This window comes from Acinonyx jubatus, chromosome F2 (assembly GCF_027475565.1).
Source record: "Acinonyx jubatus isolate Ajub_Pintada_27869175 chromosome F2, VMU_Ajub_asm_v1.0, whole genome shotgun sequence".
Taxonomy (NCBI): domain Eukaryota; kingdom Metazoa; phylum Chordata; class Mammalia; order Carnivora; family Felidae; genus Acinonyx; species Acinonyx jubatus.
In genome coordinates this window covers 45,466,961-45,485,685 of record NC_069394.1, presented here as the reverse complement: position 1 = coordinate 45,485,685, position 18,725 = coordinate 45,466,961, and positions in this window count along the sequence as shown.

Below are 18,725 nucleotides of genomic sequence, written 5' to 3'. Positions count from 1 at the left end.
TTCACATTTGGTCACCGAGACAATTTTCAAACACTTTCAGTTCTATTGGGAATCAGGTTAGTTCCCACCAAAAGTAGATCAGGCCCTCAGGAAGATGCCACATTTTTCCAAAGGTGATTGCTTAGTTTGTGACCACATCCTTCAACCACTCAGATTAAATGGCCTATTTGTTCAAACCACGTAGTTAACTTCTCAGCTCATTGAAATAGATTTGGTATGTAGAAATGACTCATGGCTACCAAGTCTGTCTCTGGTTCTTTAGGCAGGTGACCGATCATCCCAATCTTCTTAATATTCTCCAGGTTTTAGTACTAAAAATCTGATGTCCTAGGAAACCCCTCCCAAGAATGTGAAAATTCCCAGTTTTCAAGGATGAATGAAGAAGGACAGGAAACAGTACAAATTGCACTCAATAGTCCCCAAATTAGGGGCTGGCAATACTTTTTTTTAGTGTGAAATGAATATGGCATAGATGATCTACCTTTTATAGTTGCTGTCATGTTTTATTCTTCCCTCTTTCTTCTCTGATCACTGATATTGGCAACTGTGATTTGTAGTTCATGGCAATGGATGATTCAAGGTGTAATTTAAGTGCATTGCCATCGTGAGTATGTGACTCTGTTTTTGACTTTGGCTATGGATTAACTGCTGTGCTTTGTATCGAAATAGTGCTATTATAATTTTTTAACATCATGTAGTGTTGTTTTCACAACAACCTAAGAGTGACCATATTTTCTTAGAGTTCGGAAAATGAAAATGGGAATGATTGCACTACCAATTCCAACATGACCATCATGAAAAAGTCTAAATTACTGTGTTATTTTAAGAAGAGATTGAAGGGCATCTACAATTATATTAGGAAGGCAAATGCCCAAAGCAGAAATGCACAACATGCAGAAAATAATTGGGATTAAGCATGGGAGAAAAGGGAATGTGAAAGATTGATTATATGAGGAATGTATCTCACAAGTTGGGATAAGACAGGCAAGTCCTCCTAAGTCAATCAAAAGCTTTTATCTTCCAAAAAGAAACCAATGCTCAGCAAAAAATAGTAGCTTTGGAATCCCACAGGAACGAATACATGCTGTTGCATCATTAACTGATTGCTTTGTGAAACAGAGTAAAGTTAGCTTCTGAGGTTGCAACTGACCTCAGAATATCCTGTGGGTAAACAAAAAGAGAAATTTTGGTAACAAATTTATTGAGCTGATTCTGTTGGATCTTACCAATGTTCATACTCTCTACAGTATATCAAGTGATGCCTCAAATTACAGCAACAGGAAAATATTCCTCCTGGCTCTTTGGCACTTTGATTTAAAAATGGAGTTTTAAGGGGCACCTGGGTGGCTCAATCGGTTGAGCATCCGACCTCGGTTCAGGTCATGATCTTGTGGTTCACGAGTTCAAGCCCCTGTTGGGCTCTGCACTGACAGCTTGGAGACTGGATCCTGCTTGGATTCTCCCTCCCTCCCTCCTTCCCTCCCTCCCTCCCTCCCTCCCTCTCTCTCTCTGTCTCTCCACCCTCCCCCACTTGCTCTCTGTTTCTTTCTCTCAAAAATAAATAAAGGTTAAAAAATTTAAGGGGCCCCTGGGTGGCTCAGTTGGTTGGGCGTCCAACTTCGGCTCAGGTCATGATCTCGCAGTCCTTGAGTTCGAACCCCGCATCGGGCTCTGTGCTGACAGCTCAGAGCCTGGAGCCTGTTTTAGATTCTCTGTCTCCCTATCTCTCTAACCCTCCCCTGCTCATGCTCTGTCTCTCTCCGTCTCAAAAATAAATAAACATAAAAAAAATTTTAAAAATTTTTAAATAAAAAAATAAAATAAAAATGGAGTTTCAAAACATCTGATTTCTCTAAAGATTTTAGTAAAACTTCAGAAAACATAAAACAAAAGACTGTTGATATCTTGTCCAATAACAAAATAGACTTTGCTCATGTATCTTCATATTTCATGGACTGTAGAATTATAAATTTTGACAAATTCCATTCAGTCTGTAAACTTCTTCCCCAAAATAATGAAAAAATCTTACCAGTTAAGTGTCCTGAGTACTTTTTATAAAAGACTGCTAAAAAGGGGTATATATTATATATTATACTCACCTGTGATATTGCAACATTCATCATAAAAGTTTTTTAGTCACTTTTAAGTTTCCTCAAAATGTATAGAAGCACTTAATGACATATTATTCAACCTTACAGAAATGAAAGGAGATAGCCTCATTAGACATGTGCCTACAAGAGACAGATTATTGTTGCCAGCCACAGAATAGACTTTAAAATATTGGCTTGGTGTAAAATCATGTTTTCTAAGTGTGAGGCCAAAACAACACAAATACTAGAGAGTATTTTGCTAAGTGAAATAAGTCAGAGAAAGACCAATATTATAAGATTTCACTCATATGTGGAATTTAAGAAACAAAACAAATGAGCAAAGGGGGGAAGAAACAAGAGAGCGAGGCAAACCAAGAAACAGACGCTTAACTATAGAGAACAAACTAATGGTTACCAGAGAGGAGGCGGATGGGGGATAAAACAGGTGATGGGGATTAAGGAGTGCACTTGTGATGAGCACCTGGCGTTGTATGGAAGTGATGGATGATTAAATTTTACACTGGAGACTGATATTACATTGTATGTTAACTAACTGGAATTCAATTAAAATCAAAAAATAAATATTCTTTAAATGTAAAACAAAACAAAACAAAAAAGAAAGAAAAGCCATAATCTGAAAGCAGTGGGTACTCTACAGTTTAGCCCAGTTCAATTTATGAAAGGTTTCATAGGAATGCTCTACTTTCCTATTGTGGGGGAAATCTGCATGTTGTAATTATGGCCATTTTAAATAAAAATGTTACCTTGTTCTTTAAAAAAAAATGACTTTCTCTAATTTGGAAAAACATCAAAGATAAAAATGGAGAAAAGAATTACAGTAAAAGATAAATTTATATGGAGTTTTCCAAAACTGTTTGATAATTTTAAAAGAGGCCATATGAAGCCTAGAAAAAGATAGACTACGTTTTCTGATGCTATGTTTAGGTCACAGTAAATATACAGCAAAAACATGATTAAGTTTTCAGAAATAAACTGCTTCAAAACTCAAAACAAACAAACAAAAACAACAACAAAAATAGGTTTCCAGATCAGGGATGGCAGAGCTCCTCAGTTTACTGAAGCCAACTTATTCGGAATCCAACTTCAATTTCTCAGGTACAAATTACCTGTGTCTCAAGAAAGAGAAGTATAATGTATGACGATACCTAGTGTGCTTTGAAGAGTAAAAATTATGGCCATGGAAAATAATTATAATGAATATATAGATGTAAAAAGTTGGATTAACAACTGGTCTACCCAAAGTCTGTAGCTAGAAAGTGGATGGACGTTTTTGGAGAGCTGGAAACAAATCCCTACAAACCTAGTAAGTAAAATCCTGAAGATTCCGTGATAGAACACTTGTGTTGCAAGGATATTTAGCTTGATATCATCACATCTGATGGACACCAAGAGTCAGTGTAGTTTGTGCTTGGTAAGAGTAGAACCGCAAATCAAAAATGAATTTTAGGTTTGACTGTGTTCGGTTTTGCCACTACATTGAAGAAGGCTGTCCTGAAGATTGCAGTCAGTTCAGAGAAGTGTTAATGGAAAAGAAAACAGGAAGAGTGAAATATCCTAGGGAAAAAAAGAACATGTCAATGTCATTTTTTGAAATTAAATGTGGGCACTTTCTATGTTCAATTAGTTCTATTGTATTTACATTCTCATTTTTAAATCCTTCCCCTTATATATCTTAAGCGCAGACAATAATATAGCCTACAAGATTTCAATATCCTGGGAAGCTTAAGAGTTAAAATAAATTGCTCTTCAGAAGGCAGAAATACTGTTAACAATATCATTATATTTTTACACCTGTGTTATTTATATCTTTTAATAAGTCAGAAAGACAAATGCTGCATGATCTCTCTTGTGTCTGGACTTTAAAAAGGCCAAACTCACAGAAACAGAGAGCAGAATGATGATTGCCAGGGGATGGGTGGTAGGGGATATGGGGAGTGTTGGTCAAAGGGTACGCACTTTCAATGATAAGATGAGTAAGTTTGGCGGATCTAAGGTACAGAAGGGTGATGATAGCTGACAACACTGTATTGTATACTTGAAGTTTGATGAGAGTAGATCTCAAGTGTTTTTATCAACACGCAAAAAAGGGTAGCTAAGTGAAGTGATGGTTGTATTAACTACCTTGATTGTGCTAATCATTTCTTGATATACACATATGACAAATTATCCTGTGGTAATTCCTACATTGATACAATGTTATTTGTCATGACATATCAAGATAGCTGGAGTATAAATTTGTCATCCTACCTTTAAGCCAGGCTGACACACCCTCTTACCATATTCCTACCTACTAATGCAGTTAAGAAGCAGATAACAAAAAGTATTGCCAGAAACTGCCCTGGAATCTTATCACCCTTTTATTTTTCTTTTATGTTTTCCCTTATCTGCTTTCCTTTTAATATGGAGCGTTTCAAACTTCCACCTCTTGGCCTTGATGTAGACGTTGGCTAATTAGATATGGGATTGGTTTTTGGTGCTGGGCACTTTCATTGTCTACCTAATTTGAGACTTGTCTTCATGGCTCCCACATATTCAGTAAGCATGGATGGCACGCTGGAATCTTATGCAGCTAAATGGGAACAAACTGTCCTTAGGATCTCTACCTTGTTTCATACTTAAAGTTTAGTTAAAATACAAATGCCAACTATTTCATTAGGCCTATGAAGTTAAAAATGGTCATGTTTTTACTTTCTTAGTATTCAGACTCCACCTTTGAACTGAACTAAAAATTAGTAGAGCATCCCTAAATATCTGAGTCAAACAAGGCACAATAGCATGCTCTAAGCCCTAGTTTTCCAGGTTTGTGCAAATGGAGCACGCCTAAATATTTACAATATTGTAAATATATGTGCTTTGCTAAGGTCTTGCACACACATACAAACACATAGCAGGTATTAGGAAAGTAAATTTTTTATTTTCTTAAAGGTCAATCCGTGTGTCCCAAGATACGTGATATTATCATGGGAAAGTGCTGTTCGTATCAGACCTGAAGTCTAATGTAGGCATTGTGGAATTTCAAACACATTTTAATTTACTCAGTACCACTAGAATCCCTAATTAAGCCAGAATATATGACTTTAGAAGAACATATTAGTTTTGACAATGGAAGCATAAATAAAAACATGGTCAATGAGTTTGCTTATTAACCATTTACAACACTAGGTTTGAAAATCTGTGGGTATATTTGCCTATGTAGATAGTATATGTGTGATCTCATAAAGCTTATGGACAGGTTTTGTTTTTAATAAACATAAAAATCAAGTGGACACTTTCAGGCAATTGTTAGAGAGACAGAAAGAATATGCCTGCCAAAAAAATGACAGAATTTAAAAGAAAACTGCATTCTCACTAGACCCAAATATGAAAGGAAATACAAATCTTTGTAAAACCAGTTTGAATTGTACAATCCTTGTGGCAACTATGACCTCAGTAGAAGAAGATTATGCTTTAAAAATAATACAAATTAGAAATGAGAAATCACTCTAAACAATAAGCATGACTCCGACATAGTTGTAAATCATAACAATAGTACAAACATATTAGACTATATCCTGAAGGTTACATCTATTTCCCCTCAACATTATTGAGGGATAACTGACAAAGCATATAATGTGATACAAAGTATACAATGTGATAATTTGATATACATAGTCACTGAGACATGATTACCGAGATCAAGATAATTAACACATCTATCTCCCAAATGGATAATGTTTTATGTATGTGTGGTGAGAATGTTTAAGATCTACTCTGAGCAACATTATATTTAACAAATTTTGAATCATTTAAGGCAAGGATAATGCCTTATTAATCTTTGGACCTCATGTAATGCTTAATACTCCTCAAAGAGCATAAATACTCATGTGGAAATATTTTTTTAAAAATAATTGAGATATTAAATTGATCTAAGTAGGAAAGTGTAATGAAAACATACTTAGTTTTATTTTATACCTTACCTTCAAGTTTGGAGGGAGACAATGTCAACTTGTAAAATAAGATTCTTGTTAGAGCCTTTTATTAATTTGCAGGTAAATCAATTAATATATATATATACATGCATGACACATTCATACATTCCAATTGGGAAATTTTATGTGTTACTATATTTTAACTTGTTATCAGTTCCATTCAGTTCTGATTGCAAACCACTTACGTCTTCACATATTATTCATTCCATCCACTACATAGGATTGATCTATAGTGTTTTGAGTACAGTACTTAGAAATTCTTTGTCAGAAATGGTGTGCTTGATATGAAGCAAATTACCCTTGATTTCTCTCTTTCCTTCTGCCTTTAAATGCGGGCTTTCCTTTTGAATGCTGGTAGTTATCTGGAAGGAGATTTAACGCTTCAAATGGTCTAAATATTCTCCCTGAACAGTCTCATTTCTTTCAATTACCACCTAAATGTTGACACTCAGTCCAGAACTCTCTCCAAGATCCCAGAATCTTATTTATAAGTGTGTAGGAGATATTATATTTCTCCACTTTGATGTCTCAGAGGGACTTCAAATTCAGCACAAATAAAACTAAGTGTATTACCATTACTCCTGGGCTAGATATTATCTAGCTGCAATCAGCATCCATTTCTATTCCCTTCCTGTGTTTCAGCACTTTCCCCCCTTCATGTAGTAGAGGGGCTGTTAGCCCAAACACCATATTTCAAAGACTCCTTTGTGGCTAGGGTGCTGGATGTGACTGAGGTTCTGCTAAAGAAATGCACTCATGAACTACTGGTAAGGTGGGAGTCATTCTTTTCTACAGTGATATAAGCAGAAAACATCTCCATCAGGCATGAGTGCTGGCAGCTGGAGCTCTGTGCTCCCCTGTTGATTTCCCAGATGTGGTATCGGCAGTAGAGTCCTTACCTCTTGGTTGGAAACAGCTGCTCCTCATCTGTGAATTCTCCCTGCACCAAATGCTGACTGAGACACTCCTGAAATGGCTTCTCTCTGTACAGGGTCTACCCTGGTGAATGTCACCACTATCTAGACATCTACCCAAGCCAGCCAGTGGGCAGATGGCTCCCAGATCTAATTCTCTACCTTTGAACTTTTCTGTTTCCATATCTCCATTTCCCTGTTGGACACATTGACTTATCTGACCTACTGTCACCCCAAGCCTGACACATCTACAATAATCTTTCTTTCAAAATCAGTTTAAGAAAATGACACTATTATTAACAGAGATAGACAGTCTTTCCAGTTGGATTGTTCTATACTCTAATTGCACTTTGTTTCTCCAAGGCACTCAAGCTTGAAATGCTGGACTCATTTTAATGCAATAGCCTGTTAACTGACCTCTGTATCTCTTGTCTTCTTCCCTATAATTCATCGTATCACTGTGCCCACATATTTTAAAACTTTGTTGACCGATTCCTTTCTTCACAAAACCTCAATGATTGCCTATAGACTATTTCTTTAATAAACTTGAAATATTTTAGCCTGGTATTTAAACTTCTTCATAATCTTCTTTGAATTTATGCCTCTTTATTCTTCTAAATATTCCATTTGTGAAAGAGTCAGGATGGGGTAGGTTATGTGGTGGTAACAGTCAGCTCCTAAATTTCAGTGGCTTAAAGTAATGGATGCCATACCTTTTTCTGCTCAGCTGGTCCTCTGATCCACACTGTTCTTCCTCGGGACCCAGAATGACAGAGAAAAGACTTCTGAAACACTGCTGGTCATCATGGCTACGGAAAAAAAGGAGCTCTGGTGGGTCTTGGGCTAGAATTACATGTATGGAGGCCAGAAGTAGTCACATGGCCAGTGCCATCATTTTTTCATTCTCCTGGGAAGGTAGAGACAGAAATACAATGACTGTACTCTTCTACACATTGTCTTCTATATTGGTTTTATGCTTTTCTGTTTTCATTTTCTGCTCAAGTTATTGTTTAAAAGACTCCTTATTCACATTGTACTCATTCTTTTATATCCACCTTTCATGTCCTGTCTTTCATTAGCTTTTCCAGATTGGTTAAATCCACAATAATCTCTTCCCTTCTAAACCCTTAAGAATAATTGTTTTTATTATTGTGATATCTCTTCTTTGTTGATTTATATTATCATTTAAATAAAAATATTGAATGCTTTGTCTTGTGCTAGAGTGTATGGAGTGGTTCTTTTCCTTCTGTATTCCATCCACTGTCCTTGTCGCCATACTCTTAATTTGCAGACTCTCAAGAATTTTTAAAATTTTGGGGCACCTGGGTGGCTCAGTCAGTTGAGCGCCTTACTCTTAATTTCAGCTCAGGTCATGATGTCATGGTTTGTGATTTTCAGCCCTATGTCAGGCTCTGTTCTGATAGTGTAGAGCTTGCTTGGGGTTCTCTCTCCCTCCCTCCTTCTCTCTCTCTCTCTCTCTCTCTCTCTCTCTTTCTGCCACCCTATTTCTCCCCCCCCACCCTGTCCAAACAAATACTTAAAAAATAATTCTTAAAAATTTTGATGGCTATATTGAAAATGGATGAACCTTAACCATGTTTGTAAGGATAGAAAGGCATATCACTTTAAACTTTGAAGGTCCCCCAAATTAGTTCTACAGAGTTTATTTTACACTGATATTTATATTAAGATAGAAATATATATCCAAAATAGAACGTTTTAAATGGAATTAATTAAAACTTTTAAAAAATATTTTTATTTATTTTTGAGAGAGACAGAGCATGAGTTGGGGAGGGCCAGAAAGAGAGGGAGACAGAGAATTGGAAGCAGGGTCCAGGCTCTGAGCTGTTAGCACAGAGCCCCACGTGGGGCTCAAACTCGTGAACTGCGAGATCATGACCTGAGCCGAAGTCAGATACTTAACTGACTGAACCACCCAGGTGCCCCAGTGGAATTAATTTATTGATAAAAACCTAACAATTACTCTATCAACACTATATTAAAATATAAAACTGTATTTTAGTGATAAAAAGTGTTATTTTCACAGATCATATGACTTTAGGTGAAAGCTTTGTGTTAAATATATTTATTACTTTAATAGTAATAACACTATTGTGTTAATTTGAATAATTAAAATTAATTTCCATTTGTAGCCAGTTTCCCACTGTATGGTTCAAATATCTCAAATCTTAATATTGTGCAGGGGCACCTGGGTGACTCAGTCAGTTGAGTGTCCAATTCTTGGTATCGGCTCAGGTCGTGATCTCAAGGTCATGAGATTGAGCCCTGTTTCAGGCTCTGTGCTGAGCCTGGAGCCGTGGAGCCTGCTTAAGATTCTCTCTTTCTCCCTCTGCCTTTCTCCCCCGCTTGGGCCTTCTCTCTCAAAAAAATACGTATCTATATGTATGTGTATATATACATACATATATATACTATATATATAGTGTATATATATATACAATATATATACATATATATACTATATATATACATATATATACAATATATATAGTATATATATACAATATATATACTATATATATACATATACTATATATATATATTGCTGTGCAAAAATATGAGAGTACAAAATTTACCAACATGAAAATATGAGACTACTGCAATATTTCCATATTATTTGTTAGAATTATATATTGATTTGAAGATGAATTTTTCCATTCTACCCATTATGTCCTTGAACACTTAGAGTAGAGAAGAAAAGATGAGAAATATGTTTGTACAGAATGACTTACATAAAATAGAAAGATTAGCAAAAGTGAACCAGACAGGCAGGACAATTGGGAATCTACAAACTATTGCTTGTGCATCTTTTTGTTACTTAGCAAAGTGGTTAAGTAGCACATTGATCTTCAAAGGACAATAAATTGTGCATACTCTGCAGCCATCTTTATGCCAACAAATTGTGTGATGTGCAAAACAAAATTCTTCAGGAGCCACTTGTGAAGAAGAAAACTTTGGAGTCAGCTTTCTGATATTAACTTGAAATCATATCACATTGGAACAGGAAAAAACATTGATATCCTTATATTTTTCATTTCCTATATTTTTATGTTTCTTTTTTTACATTTAATTTATTTTTTTAATGTACATCCAAGTTAGCATATAGTGCAACAGTGATTTCAGGAGTAGATTCCTTAATGTCCCTTACCCATTGAGCCCATTCCCCTTCCCACAACCCCTCCAGTAACCCTCTGTTTGTTCTCTATATTTAAGAGTCTCTTATGTTTTTGTCCCCCTCCCTGTTTTTATATTATTTTTTTCCCTTCCTTTATGTTCATCTGTTTTGTATGTTAAAGTCCTCATATGAGTGAAGTCATGATATTTGTCTTTCTCTGACTAATTTTGCTTAGCATAATACCCTCTAGCTCCATACACATGGTTGCAAATGGCAAGATTTCATTTTTGATTGCCAAGTAATATTCCTTTGTATATATATACCACGTCTTCTTTATCCATTCATCCATTGATGGACATTTGGGCTCTTTCCATACTTTGGCTTTTGTTGCTAGTGCTGCTATAAACATTGGGATGCATGTGTCCCTTTGAAACAGCATACCTGTATCCCTTGGATAAGTACCTAGTAGTGCAATTTCTGGGTCATAGGGTAGTTTTATTTTAATTTTTTGAGGAACCTCCATTCTGTTTTCCAGAGCAGCTGCACCAGCTTGCATTCCCATGTTCTGAATATATCTGTTAAGTCCATTTGGTCCAGTGTGTCATTCAAAGCCACTGTTTCCTTATTGATTTCCTCTTTAGGTGATCTTTCTGCTGTTGTAAGTGGGGTGTTGAAGTCCTCTACTATTATGAGTTTCTTTATGTTATGTTGTTACTCATTGATTTATACATTTGTGTGCTTTCACATTTGGAACATAAAGGTTTATAATTGTTAGGTCTTCTTGGGGGATAGACCCCTTAATTATGATATGATGCCCTTCTTCATCTCTTGTTACAGTCTTCTTTTAAAGTCTAGATTGTCTGATGTAAGTGTGGCTACTCCAGCTTTCTTTTGGCAACCTTTAGCATGATAGATGGTTCTCCATCCCCTTACTTTCAATCTGAAGGTGTCTTTAGGTCTAAAATATGTCTCTTGTAGACAGGATATAGATGGATCTCATTTTCTTTTCCATTCAATTACCCTTTGTCTTTTTATTGGAGCATTCAGTCCATTGACGTTTAGAGTGAGTACTGAAAGATGTGAATTTATTGCCATTATGTTGCCTGTAGACTTGGAGTTTCTGGTGGTGTTCTCTGGTCCTTTCTAGTCTTTGTTGCTTTTGGTCTTCTTTTTTTTTCCTTGTCTTTTCTCCCCTCAGAGAGTTCCCCTCTTAAAATTTCTGACAGGGCTGGGTTAGTGGTCAGAAACTCCTTTAATTTTTGTTTGTCTGGCAACCTTTTTATCTCTCCTTCTATTTTGAATGACAGCCTTGCTGTATAAAGAATTGTTGGCTGCATATTTTTCCGATTCAGCACATCAAATGTATCCTGCCACTTCTTTCTGGCATGCCATGTTTCTGTGGATAGGTCTCCTGCAAACCTGAGATGTCTTTCCGTGTAGGTTAAGGACTTTTTTTCCTTGCTGCTTTGATGATTCTTTCCTTGCCTGAGTATTTTGTGAATTTGACTATGATATGCCTCGTTGATGGTCATTTTTTGTTGAATCTAATGGGAGTTCTCTATGCTTCTTGGATTTTGATGTCTGTGTCTTTCCCCAGGTTTAGAAACCTTTCTGCTATGATTTGCTCACATAACCCTTCTACCCTTTATCTCTCTCTTTGTCTTCTTGGACCCCTATGATTCTCATGTTGTTCCTTTTTAATGAGTCACTGATTTCTCTAATTCTTAAGTCGTGCTCTTTTGCCTTAGTCTCCCTCTTTTTTTCTGCCTCATTATTTTCCCTAAGTTTGTCCTCTATATCGCTGATTTGCTGCTCTGCCCCATCCATCTTTGCCGCCATGGTATCCATTCGAGATTGCAGCTCAGTTACAGCATTTTTTTTATTTCATCCTGGCTAGCTTTTCCTTCTTTTATCTCTGCAGAGAGGGATTCTAATCTATTTTTGACCCCAGCTAGTATTCTTATTGTCGTGATTCTAAATTCTGGTTCAGACATCTTGCTTGTATGTGTGTTGGTTATGTCACTGGCTGTTGTTTCTCCCTGCTCTTTCTTTTGGGGTGAGTTCATTTTGAAGCAAGAAAAGGAATTAATAAGGTAAAAAAAAATTAAAATTAAAAAATTAAAAACAACACACACACACACACTAATTAAACAAATGATGCTAGATCCTAGGTGTATTTTGGTCTGGGTGTTGAAAGGGGCTTGATAGATTAGAGAAAAAAGGGAAAAAACAAAAGAAAAATGTTTAAAAATTTTGAAAAATGAATACACTGAAATAGAATATAATGAAATGATGGAAGTAAAATAGAACTTTAAAAAATTAGGAAAAATAAAATATATAGAAGATAAAAATTAAAAATATTTTCAATAAAAAATGAAAATAAAAATAATTTTTTTTCTCTTTCTGTATTCAAGAAAAAGAAAAGAACCAAAAACGAAAAAAAAAAAAAAGAAAATAAAATTGAAATAATGGACCAGTGAACAGACTGAAATATGATTGAAATTACATTGGCTTCCCCAGAAGTCAAACTATGAAGCACTTTATAGGCTGTAACGGCTCCGTTCTCTGCTAGATGGTGCTGCTTAGCTTAGTGGGGTGGATTGTTGTTGCACATGTAGATGTTTATGCGCGTGCACAGGAGTGGTGAAAATGGCATCACCCAGCTACCCAGTCTCTAATATTGGAACTCTGTTCTCGGGATCAGCAATTGCGCACCTGTCCTTTGACTCCAGCTTCCATCTTCCCCCTGCTTTTACACAGTCCGGGACCAAACTATCAGGTTGCCAGGCAGCACCTCCCTCCTGAGTTCTATGTCAGATACGGCTGTGTTTCCTGACCCCTCATTTCTGAGGGACTGCGGTTTTGACCCATTCTAACCCTCTGCAGGAGGGTCTCATCCAAGCAATGGCCAGGAATGTTCACGGGACCGCACTGTTGCTGATGCCCAGAGACTGTGGCTGGGTGCCAGCCTGCCCCAGAAAAAGTTCATGTGATCGTGTAGCAGAAGCAGTTCAGGGATTATGGAAAATCACAACATACATCTGGCACGTGGCTTTACCCTTAATGACCTTGTTCCACGACCAGCAAACTTGGTTGTTCTCTGAGGTCTGCTGGGACCTCTGGGGTCTTCTGAGGTGGCCACATGGACTCTACCAAATGTCCTCCAAGTAGGGAACCACCTCTCCTTGTGTGGCCTGAGAAAGCCCCCAGACTTCACTCTGCTCCTGGAGATTCACCCTTCTCATCAGAGCACTGTCAGGTATTGAGCTGCAGAGTTTCAGACTCTACGCTCCCTCTGTTTATAGAGTCTTAATGGAATTTAAACCCGCTCCTTTCTCTTTTGTCCCTCCTTTTTTATTTTTATAGTCCCTACAGTTGTTTCTACTTTTCCACTTTCTCTCCAGCTGCCTTGGGAGGGGGGGAATGCTTTTCCCATACTCTCCCCCAATCTCCCTCCTCTCTTTGCAAGCTTCCCTCTCTTTCCTCCGTGGCTTCTCTCTCCTCCAGTTCACCTCTCTGCACCACCTGCCTGCTGAGTTCTGTGGTTCAGGTTGTGCAGATTGTTGTGTTAATCCTCAAATCAGTTTTCTAGGTGTGCAGGATAGTTTAGTGTTGATCTGGCTGTATTTCATGGATGTGAGATGTAAATAACCTTCCATGTTGTTATGCCATCTTGGCTCCTCTTAATTTGTTTCTTAAATATCAAATAGATGAAAGGGATATTAATAGTATCTGAGTAAGATAAAAAAATAGTAATAAAATAAATATCTAAATATCACCAACCAGTTTAAGAAATAGAATATTACCAGTACATTTGAATTTTCTGGTGTGCCTTTCCTTATTTTCACACCTCTATTTTTTCTATTTGTATCTCTAGATAATATAGTTTGGTTTTATAGGCATTTGAAATTTATAGAAATAAAGCCACACACTATATTTACTCTTCTGTGATTTGCCCTTTTATCTAGTTTGAAGTATGTGGCTGTAATTCATTCATTTTTACTGCTGTAGATTATTTCACATGAACTTTATTTCACAGAAATTTAATTTGTCCTATAGTTCATGAATATATAGACTGGTTTCATTTTTTTTGTTATGACCAAACTATACTGCTATAAGTATTCTTTGCCTGTCTTCTGATGTTTAAGAATTTCTCTAGGATATGTATGTGGGAGTGGGATTGCTAAGTGGTAAGGTAGGTGCATCTTTAACAGAGTTAAATGGTATCAAATGTCACTCCTGCTTGCAATCTATGAATGCTCCATATCGTTGCCTGTACTTAATATTCTCTGGCTTTAATTTTTCTGCAACCTTGTGGGTGAAATGGTTGGCTTAATTTTACTTTCTGGATAATTGAGGGTGTTTTGTTTTGTTTTTAGTTAATAGATGTTAAATTTCACTGAAGGCTGTTTCTGAGTCAACTGAAATAATCATATAATATTTTCTGCTATCATCCATTTGCATGGTGAATTATATTAACCAAGTTTCTTATGTTACATTTCTGGAAGAAACCCAATTTCATCATGATGAATTATTCTTTTCATATATTGTTGGAACCAGTTTGCTAATGCTTTATTTTGTAACTTTACTTTTGTAACTGCATATCCTCACTAATACTTGGCTAAGATTGTACTTTGTTATATTCTTGTCAATTTTTTGTATTAAGGTTATGTGAGTCTCATAAAATTCATTTAGTCACATTTTGCTTCTGTCGTGGCCTTATAAGATGAAAATTATATATTATGATAGAATTTGGTGGTTAAATGACCTCAGTATGGAATTTCCTGTATGGAAAAATTTTCGTCATCTGATTTTATTTATCTAATCCTAATAGAATGATTCAAATTTTGTTATTTCTTTTCGTGTCAAATTTTGGTCACTTGTGGGTTTCTAGGAATTTGTCCTGCTTATTTATAAGTGTATTGGTATAGAGTTGATAATATTAACTTATTACATATTTAATCTTTGAAATACCTGAAATAATGTATACTTTTCATTATGTTTATTTGTACATTCCCTTTTAATCATTTTTCCAGAATTTTGTTAGATATATTCATGCAGATTATAGGTACAATGTTGTACAGCAGATCTCTAGAATTTATTCATCCTGCTTAACTGAAGCTTTATGCCCCTTAATGAGTTAATCCCCTATACCTCTCTTCACCCAGTGCCTGGAAACCATCATTTCACTCAATGATTTTGTGAATTTGACTAGTTTCGATACCTTATATAAGTGGAATCATGCAGTATTTGTCTTTCATTTAGCATAATGTTTTCGAGGTTCATCCTTGGTATCATATATTGCAGAATTTCCTTCTCTTTTAAGGCTGAATAATCCATTGTATGTATACCACAGTTTCTTTATCCACTTATCTGTTGATGAACATGTATGTTGTTTCTACCTCTTGGCTATTGTGAATAGTACTGCAGTGAACATGGGAGTGCTAATATCTCTTTGAAATCCTGATTTCAATACTTTTGGATAAGTATCCAGTAGTGGGATTTCTAGATGATATGGTAGTTTAAATTTGGGGGGGAAACTTCTGTACTGTTTTTAATAGTAAATGTACTATTTTGCATTTCCATCAGTAGTATACAAGGACTTCTTAATTTTCCATATTCTTACCAACACATCTTGTCCTATTCATTCATTCATTCATTCATTCATTCATTCATTCAGAGGTAGCCATCACAACACGTGTGAGGTGATGGATCATTGTGGTTTTGGTTTGCATTTTCCTCATGATTAGTAGTGTTGAATATTTTTTAATATACACCTGTTAGCTATTTGTATATCTTCTTTGGAGAAATTTTTATTCAAGTCTTTAGCACATTTAAAAATTGAATTATTGGGGTGCCTGGGTGACTCAGTTTGTTGAGCATACAACTCTTGATTTTGCCTCAGGTCATGATATCATGGTTGTAGGATCAAGCCCTGTATCAGGCTGTGCACTGAGTGTGGACTCTGCTTGGGATTCTCTCTCTCTCTCTCTCTCTCTCTCTCTCTCTCACTCTGAGCCTCTCTCCTACTCATACACTCTCTCTCTTTAAAATAGAAAATAAAATACTTTAAAAAATGGATTATTAGTGGGGTTTTTTTGCTGTTGAGTTGTAAGAATTCCTTATATATTTTGGATATTAATCCCTTATCAGAGATATGGTTTGCAAGTATATTATATTCTCCTGTTCTGTACAGTGCCTTTTCACTCTGTTGCTTATTTCCTTAGTGTGCAGACGCTTTTTCATTTGAATTTTTTGTTTGCTTGTTTGGGTTTTGTTTGTTTGTTTGTTTTTCCTTGTCAATTTTTGCTTGTGTTGCCTGCACTTTTGGTGTTATATCCACGAAATCGTTGCCAAAATCAATGATGTGAAACTTTTCCTCTATGTGTTCTTGCAGGAGTGTTACGGTTTTAGGGCTTATATCTAAATCCTTCATCCATTTTGAATGATTTTTACGTATGGTATAAGATAAAGGTACAACTTCCTTCTTTTGCATATAAATATTCGAATTTTTTCAACACCATTTATTGAAGAAATATTCTTTCCCCATTGTGTATTCTTGCTACTCTTGGTAAGATCAATTGACGATATATGCACAGATATATTTCTAGGCTCTCCATTTTGTTCAATTATTCTCTATGTCTGTTTTTATGCCAGTACCATACTGTTTTGATTACCACAGCTTTGCAAAAATCTTGAAATCAGGAACTGTGATATATCTAGCTCTGTTCTTATTTTTTAAAGATTGATTTAGCTATTCAGGTACTTTTCTGGTGCAGTAGAAATTTTAGATTTTTTTTCTTTTTCTGTAAAAAAATGTCATTGGGATTTTGATAGAGATTGAATGGAATCTGTAGATTTCTCTGGGTAGTGAAGATATTTTAAAATATTGAGTCTTCTAATCTATGTACATGGGATGCCTTTCCATTTTTATTTTTTAAAATATCTTTTTCAATGTTCTGTCATTTATAGTACACAAATATTTCACCTCCTTATTTAAGTTTATTCCTAAATTTTTAATTCTTTTTCAAGCTATTGTAGGTAGGATTTTCTAATTTCCTTTTCAGATAGCCTGTTGTTAGTGTATAGAAATGCAAGTAATGTTTAAATGTTGATTTTTGTGTCTTAAAACTTTACTGAGTTTGTTTATGAGTTCTACAAGGTTTATTTTAATGGGCCTTTTAGGGTTTTCTTTATAGAAGATCATGTTGTCTGCAAACAGAGGCAATTTTACTTCTTTCTGATTTGGAAGCTTTCAATTTATTTTCTTGTCTAACTGCTCTGGCTGGTACTTCTAGTACTATGTTGAAAAGAAGTGGCAAAGTGACATCTTTGTATTATTTTTCATCTTAGAAGAAAAACTTTCAGTTTTTCTCCCTTGAGTATGATGCTAGCTATGGGCTCTTTCCTATATGGCCCTTATTTTGTTGAGGAACTTTCCTTCTACTTCTAATCTGTTGAGAGTTTTTATGAAAAGTGTTGAATTTGGTCCAATGCTTTTTCTACATCACTTAAAATGATCATGTGATTTTCATTCTTTATTCTGTTTATGTGATGTGTCATATTGATTTTCAAATGTTAAACCATCTTTGCATCCCAGGGATAAATCCCTCTTGAGCATGATCTTTTAATATGCTGTTAAATTCTGTTTGCTGGTATTTTGTTGGAGATTTTTGCATCCATTTTCTTCAGGGATATTGGCCTATAGCTTTCCTTCCTTGTTGATCTTTGTCTGACTTTGGTATGATGCTGGCCTCATAGAACGAGTTTGGAAGTGATTTATCACCTTCAATATTTTGGAAGAGTTTGAGGATTGGCCTTAATTCTTTAATTTTTTTAATGTTTATTTTTTGAGAGAGAGAGACAGACACTGAGCAGCAGTGGGGGAGGGCAGAGAGAGAGGGAGACACAGAATCTGAAGCAGGCTCCAGGCTCTAGGCTCCAAGCTGTCAGCACAAAGCCCAATGTGGGACTAGAACCCATGAACTGTGAGATCATAACCTGAGCTGAAGTTAGATGCTTAATTGACTGAGCCATGCAGGCGCCCCAAGCATTAATTCTTTAAATGTTTGGTAGAAGTCACCAGTAAGGCCACATGGTACTAGACTTTTCTTTGTTGGGATGATTTTGATTACTGATTCAATCTCCATATTAATTATACTTCTCTTCAGACTTACTATTTCTTCTTGATTCAGTCTTGGAACTTTATATATGTCTAGGAATTTATCCATTTCATTTCTTGCAGGTTATCCATTTGTAATATCACCCCTTTTATTTCCAATTTTATTTATTTGAGCATTTTCCTTTTTTTCTTAGTCTACTTTTGGGTTTGTCAATTTTATCTTTTCAAAAAACCAACTTTTAGTTTTGTTAACTTTTTTTCTATTGTTTTTCTACTCTCTATTTTGTTGATTTCAGCTCTAATCTTTGCTATTTCCTTTCTTCTGCGAAGCTTGGGCTTATTTCTGTTTTTTTCTAGTTCCTCGATGTAAAAGTTGAGTTGTTTTTAAAGATATTTCTCTGTTTTTAATGCAGACATTTACTGTAAAAACTTTGTTAGTACTACTTTTACTACATTTCATAATTTTTGATATGT